The following is a 7,500-nucleotide window of genomic DNA, read 5'->3' on the forward strand; positions in this document are numbered from 1 at the left end:
CTGTCGGGTAGACCTGTCCTCCCCGCCGAACCGGTCCCTGGTAGACCTGTCCTCCCCGCCGAACCGGTCCCGGGTAGACGTGGTGGCCGGCCGGGACGCGGGGCGATGGGGGGGGCGCTGTCGGGTAGACCTGTCCTCCCCGCCGAACCGGTCCCGGGTAGACCTGTCCTCCCCGCCGACCCGGTCCCGGGTAGACGTGGTGGCCGGCCGGGACGCGGGGTCGGGGGGGCGCTGTCGGCCAGACCCGTCGGCCAGACCCGTCCCCGTCCCCGTCCCCGTCCCCGTCCCCGTCCCCGTCCCCGTCCCGTTCCCGCCCCCCCTGCCACCCCCTTCCGCGGCACCAACCCCCCCCGCAAGCAACGGGAAGGGGCGCAGCTTTCTATCAGCTCGGCTGAAACGCCCGAAGGCGGGGCGGCGTCTGTGTTTCAAAAGCGGAAAAAAAATAAAAAAGCAACAAAAACCAAAAAATTCCCGCCGCCCCGCCCCACCCCCCCCCCCCCCCCCCACCTCCCCCCGTGCAGGCACCCCTGCAAACGGGCCTCCGGCACGGCAGCCCGGCCGCCGCACCCCCACCCGCAAGCCCCCCCCCCCACCGCCGCCCCGGCCGAGAGCGCACAAGCAGCCCCTGCCGCCGCCCCCCCCCACCCCCCCCCCGGTGCGGGCACCCCTGCATACGGGCCTCCGGCACGGCCGCTCCGCTGCCCCCCCCCACCCCGCCACCCCCCCACCGCCGCCCCGGCCGAGAGCGCACAAGCAGCCCCTGCCGCCGCCCCCCCCCCCCCCCCCCGACTCAAACCTCAATCTTCTCGGAAAAGAGGCCCCGTCCCCAGCCTACCTCAGCGCAAGGCTCCCCGCCTGCTCCTCGACCCCGTCTCTCAGTCTCTGTCTCCCCCTTCTGCCGCGGGGAAGCGCCCGCCCCTTGCCGGCGGGTGGGCGGGGCGGGCCGGCTCGGGTTCCGGTTGCTAAGCAGCAGGGTGGCACTCGTTGACCCCGGGCGCCGCTCCGTCTGCCGATGGGCGGGCCGGTGCTGGCTCTCAAGAACTTTTTGTAACTGTTTCCCTGCTCTGCTTTGGTTTTGTTTTTTTTTCTCGCCCACCGTCAGAACCGATGCAGAGTAAGAAAGCCTTCAGCGAGACAGTCCGGCCAAGCTTAGCGCCTTCCACTAGATACGGCGAAGTCTCGGAAACGGGGGGTGGCGAGGGGAATTTCAGGCGCGCGCCGCCTCCCCCCTCCTGCACCACCCCCCCCCGCAAGCGACGGGAAGGGGCGCCGCTTTCCATCAGCTCGGCTGAAACGCCCGAGGACGGGGCGGCGTCTCTGTTTCAAAAGCGGAAAAAGAAATAAAAAAGCAACAAAAACCAAAAAATTCCCGCCGCCCCCCCCAACCCACCCCCGTGCAGGCACCCCTGCAAACGGGCCTCCGGCAGGGCCGGCCTGCCGCCCCCAGCCACCCCCCGCAAGCCCCCCCACCGCCGCCCCGGCTCAGAGAGCACAGGCAGCCCGCCGCCGGCCCTTCCCACCCCGTGCAGGCACCCCTGCATACGGGCCTCCGGCAGGGCCGGCCTGCGCCCCCAGCCACCCCCCGCAAGCCCCCCCACCGCCGCCCCGGCTGAGAGAGCACAGGCAGCCCGCCGCCGCCCCTTCCCACCCCGTGCAGGCACCCCTGCATACGGGCCTCCGGCAGGGCCGGCCTGCCGCCCCCAGCCACCCCCCGCAAGCCCCCCCACCGCCGCCCCGGCTCAGAGAGCACAGGCAGCCCGCCGCCGGCCCTTCCCACCCCGTGCAGGCACCCCTGCATACGGGCCTCCGGCAGGGCCGGCCTGCGCCCCCAGCCACCCCCCGCAAGCCCCCCCACCGCCGCCCCGGCTGAGAGAGCACAGGAACCCCGCCGCCGGCCCTTCCCACCCCGTGCAGGCACCCCTGCATACGGGCCTCCGGCAGGGCCGGCCTGCCGCCCCCAGCCACCCCCCGCAAGCCCCCCCACCGCCGCCCCGGCTCAGAGAGCACAGGCAGCCCGCCGCCGCCCCTTCCCACCCCGTGCAGGCACCCCTGCATACGGGCCTCCGGCAGGGCCGGCCTGCCGCCCCCAGCCACCCCCCGCAAGCCCCCCCACCGCCGCCCCGGCTGAGAGAGCACAGGAACCCCGCCGCCGGCCCTTCCCACCCCGTGCAGGCACCCCTGCATACGGGCCTCCGGCAGGGCCGGCCTGCCGCCCCCAGCCACCCCCCGCAAGCCCCCTCACCGCCGCCCCGGCTCAGAGAGCACAGGCACCCCGCCGCCGCCCCTTCCCACCCCGTGCAGGCACCCCTGCATACGGGCCTCCGGCAGGGCCGGCCTGCCGCCCCCAGCCACCCCCCGCAAGCCCCCCCCACCGCCGCCCCGGCTGAGAGAGCACAGGCAGCCCGCCGCAGGCCCACCCACCCCGTGCAGGCACCCCTGCATACGGGCCTCCGGCAGGGCCGGCCTGCCGACCCCAGCCATCCCCCGCAAGCCCCTCCAAAGCCGCCCCGACTGAGACAGCACAGGCAGCCCGCCGCCGGCCCTTCCCACCCCGTGCAGGCACCCCTGCATACGGGCCTCCGGCAGGGCCGGCCTGCCGCCCCCAGCCACCCCCCGCAAGCCCCCCCACCGCCGCCCCGGCTCAGAGAGCACAGGCACCCCGCCACCGCCCCTTCCCACCCCGTGCAGGCACCCCTGCATACGGGCCTCCGGCAGGGCCGGCCTGCCGCCCCCAGCCACCCCCCGCAAGCCCCCCCACCGCCGCCCCGGCTGAGAGAGCACAGGCAGCCCGCCACCGGCCCTTCCCACCCCGTGCAGGCACCCCTGCATACGGGCCTCCGGCAGGGCCGGCCTGCCGCCCCCAGCCACCCGCCACAGGCCCCCCCACCGCCGCCCCGGCTGAGACAGCACAGGCAGCCCGCCGCCGGCCCTTCCCACCCCGTGCAGGCACCCCTGCATACGGGCCTCCGGCAGGGCCGGCCTGCCGCCCCCAGCCACCCCCCGCAAGCCCCCCCACCGCCGCCCCGGCTCAGAGAGCACAGGCAGCCCGCCGCCGCCCCTTCCCACCCCGTGCAGGCACCCCTGCATACGGGCCTCCGGCAGGGCCGGCCTGCCGCCCCCAGCCACCCCCCGCAAGCCCCCCCACCGCCGCCCCGGCTGAGAGAGCACAGGAACCCCGCCGCCGGCCCTTCCCACCCCGTGCAGGCACCCCTGCATACGGGCCTCCGGCAGGGCCGGCCTGCCGCCCCCAGCCACCCCCCGCAAGCCCCCTCACCGCCGCCCCGGCTCAGAGAGCACAGGCACCCCGCCGCCGCCCCTTCCCACCCCGTGCAGGCACCCCTGCATACGGGCCTCCGGCAGGGCCGGCCTGCCGCCCCCAGCCACCCCCCGCAAGCCCCCCCCACCGCCGCCCCGGCTCAGAGAGCACAGGCAGCCCGCCGCAGGCCCACCCACCCCGTGCAGGCACCCCTGCATACGGGCCTCCGGCAGGGCCGGCCTGCCGACCCCAGCCATCCCCCGCAAGCCCCTCCACCGCCGCCCCGACTGAGACAGCACAGGCAGCCCGCCGCCGGCCCTTCCCACCCCGTGCAGGCACCCCTGCATACGGGCCTCCGGCAGGGCCGGCCTGCCGCCCCCAGCCACCCGCCACAGGCCCCCCCACCGCCGCCCCGGCTGAGACAGCACAGGCAGCCCGCCGCCGGCCCTTCCCACCCCGTGCAGGCACCCCTGCATACGGGCCTCCGGCAGGGCCGGCCTGCCGCCCCCAGCCACCCCCCGCAAGCCCCCCCACCGCCGCCCCGGCTGAGAGAGCACAGGCAGCCCGCCGCCGGCCCTTCCCACCCCGTGCAGGCACCCCTGCATACGGGCCTCCGGCAGGGCCGGCCTGCCGCCCCCAGCCACCCCCCGCAAGCCCCCTCACCGCCGCCCCGGCTCAGAGAGCACAGGCACCCCGCCGCCGCCCCTTCCCACCCCGTGCAGGCACCCCTGCATACGGGCCTCCGGCAGGGCCGGCCTGCCGCCCCCAGCCACCCCCCGCAAGCCCCCCCCACCGCCGCCCCGGCTCAGAGAGCACAGGCAGCCCGCCGCAGGCCCACCCACCCCGTGCAGGCACCCCTGCATACGGGCCTCCGGCAGGGCCGGCCTGCCGACCCCAGCCATCCCCCGCAAGCCCCTCCACCGCCGCCCCGACTGAGACAGCACAGGCAGCCCGCCGCCGGCCCTTCCCACCCCGTGCAGGCACCCCTGCATACGGGCCTCCGGCAGGGCCGGCCTGCCGCCCACAGCCACCCGCCACAGGCCCCCCCACCGCCGCCCCGGCTGAGACAGCACAGGCAGCCCGCCGCCGGCCCTTCCCACCCCGTGCAGGCACCCCTGCATACGGGCCTCCGGCAGGGCCGGCCTGCCGCCCACAGCCACCCCCCGCAACCCCCCCCACCGCCGCCCCGGCTGAGACAGCACAGGCAGCCCGCCGCCGGCCCTTCCCACCCCGTGCAGGCACCCCTGCATACGGGCCTCCGGCAGGGCCGGCCTGCCGACCCCAGCCACCCCCCGCAAGCCCCCCCCACCGCCGCCCCGGCTCAGAGAGCACAGGCAGCCCGCCGCAGGCCCACCCACCCCGTGCAGGCACCCCTGCATACGGGCCTCCGGCAGGGCCGGCCTGCCGACCCCAGCCACCCCCCGCAAGCCCCCCCACCGCCGCCCCGACTGAGACAGCACAGGCAGCCCGCCGCCGCCCCTTCCCACCCCGTGCAGGCACCCCTGCATACGGGCCTCCGGCAGGGCCGGCCTGCCGCCCCCAGCCACCCCCCACAAGCCCCCCCACCGCCGCCTCGGCTGAGAGAGCACAGGCACCCCGCCGCCGGCCCTTCCTACCCCGTGCAGGCACCCCTGCATACGGGCCTCCGGCCGGGCCGGCCTGCCGCCCCCAGCCACCCCCCACAAGCCCCCCCACCGCCGCCCCGGCTGAGACAGCACAGGCAGCCCGCCGCCGCCCCTTCCCACCCCGTGCAGGCACCCCTGCATACGGGCCTCCGGCACGGCCGGCCTGCCGCCCCCAGCCACCCCCCACAAGCCCCCCCACCGCCGCCCCGGCTGAGAGAGCACAGGCACCCCGCCGCCGCCCCTTCCCACCCCGTGCAGGCACCCCTGCATACGGGCCTCCGGCAGGGCCGGCCTGCCGACCCCAGCCACCCCCCGCAAGCCCCCCCACCGCCGCCCCGGCTGAGAGAGCACAGGCAGCCCGCCGCCGGCCCTTCCCACCCCGTGCAGGCACCCCTGCATACGGGCCTCCAGCACGGGCGACCCGCTCTGTCCGCAGGGAGGACAGGTCTACCCCTTCTGCCGGCAGGGAGGCCAGGTCTACCCCTTCTGCCGGCAGGGAGGCCACGTCTACCCGTTTTACCTGCAGGGAGGCCAGGTCTACCCGTTCTGGCGGCAGGGAGACCAGGTCTACCCGCTCTGCCGGCAGGGATGCCAGGTCTACCCGTTTTACCGGCAGGGATGCCAGGTCTACCCATTTTCCGGCAGGGATGCCCGGTCTACCCGTTCTGGCTGCAGGGAGACCAGGTCTACCCGTTTTTCCTGCAGGGAGACCAGGTCTACCCGTTCTGCCGGCAGGGAGGCCAGGTCTACCCGTTTTACCGGCAGGGAGGCCAGGTCTACCCGTATTGCCGGCAGGGAGGCCAGGTCTACCCGTTTTACCGGCAGGGATGCCAGGTCTACCCGTTCTAGCGGCAGGGAGACCAGGTCTACCCGTATTGCCGGCAGGGATGCCAGGTCTACCCGTTTTACCGGCAGGGATGCCAGGTCTACCCATTTACCGGCAGGGATGCCAGGTCTACCCGTTCTGGCTGCAGGGAGGCCAGGTCTACCCATATTGCCGGCAGGGAGACCAGGTCTACCCATTTACCGGCAGGGAGACCAGGTCTACCCGTTCTGGCGGCAGGGAGAACAGGTCTACCCTTTTTGCCGGCAGGGAGACCAGGTCTACCCGTTTTGCCGGCAGGGAGACCAGGTCTACCCGTTCTGGCTGCAGGGAGACCAGGTCTACCCGTTTTGCCGGCAGGGATAACAGGTCTACCCGATTTACCTGCAGGGAGACCAGGTCTACCCATTTACCGGCAGGGAGACCAGGTCTACCCGTTTTGCCGGCAGGGATACCAGGTCTACCCGTTCTGGCGGCAGGGAGAACAGGTCTACCCGTTTTACCTGCAGGGAGAACAGGTCTACCCGTTTTACCGGCAGGGAGACCAGGTCTACCCGTTTTGCCGGCAGGGATGCCAGGTCTACCCGTTTTACCTGCAGGGATGCCAGGTCTACCCGTTTTACCGGCAGGGAGGCCAGGTCTACCCGTTCTGCCGGCAGGGAGGCCAGGTCTACCCGTTCTAGCGGCAGGGAGACCAGGTCTACCCATTTACCGGCAGGGAGACCAGGTCTACCCGTTTTGCCGGCAGGGATGCCAGGTCTACCCGTTTTGCCGGCAGGGATAACAGGTCTACCCGTTTTACCTGCAGGGAGGCCAGGTCTACCTGTTTTACCGGCAGGGAGACCAGGTCTACCCGTTTTGCCGGCAGGGATGCCAGGTCTACCCGTTCTGGCGGCAGGGAGACCAGGTCTACCCGTTCTGCCGGCAGGGACGCCAGGTCTACCCGTTTTACCTGCACGGAGACCAGGTCTACCCGTTTTACCGGCAGGGAGGCCAGGTCTACCCGTTCTGGCGGCAGGGAGAACAGGTCTACCCTTTTTGCCGGCAGGGAGACCAGGTCTACCCGTTTTGCCGGCAGGGATAACAGGTCTACCCGTTTTACCTGCAGGGAGACCAGGTCTACCCGTTTTACCGGCAGGGAGACCAGGTCTACCCGTTTTGCCGGCAGGGATGCCAGGTCTACCCGTTCTGCCGGCAGGGAGGCCAGGTCTACCCGTTTTACCGGCAGGGAGGCCAGGTCTACCCGTTTTACCTGCAGGGAGAACAGGTCTACCCGTTTTACCGGCAGGGAGACCAGGTCTACCCGTTTTGCCGGCAGGGATGCCAGGTCTACCCGTTGTGGCGGCAGGGAGGCCAGGTCTACCCGTTCTGCCGGCAGGGAGGCCAGGTCTACCCGTTTTACCTGCAGGGAGGCCAGGTCTACCCGTTTTGGCGGCAGGGAGACCAGGTCTACCCGTTTTGCCGGCAGGGATGCCAGGTCTACCCGCTTCCGGCAGGGATGCCAGGTCTACCCGGTTCCAGGCAGGGAGGCCTCGTCTACCCGTTCTGCCGGCAGGGAGGCCAGGTCTACCCGTTTTACCGGCAGGGATGCCAGGTCTACCCGCTTCCGGCAGGGATGCCAGGTCTACCCGGTTCCAGGCAGGGAGGCCTCGTCTACCCGTTCTGCCGGCAGGGAGGCCAGGTCTACCCGTTTTACCGTCCGCCGGGTCCGGTGTGCCCGATGTGGCCGCCGGAGCTGCCGGCGGAAAGGGATGCCTCGTCTACCTCGCTCCGGCGGGACTTTGGCTCCACCGCGG

Source organism: Opisthocomus hoazin, unplaced genomic scaffold (assembly GCF_030867145.1).
Source record: "Opisthocomus hoazin isolate bOpiHoa1 unplaced genomic scaffold, bOpiHoa1.hap1 HAP1_SCAFFOLD_102, whole genome shotgun sequence".
Taxonomy (NCBI): Eukaryota; Metazoa; Chordata; class Aves; order Opisthocomiformes; family Opisthocomidae; genus Opisthocomus; species Opisthocomus hoazin.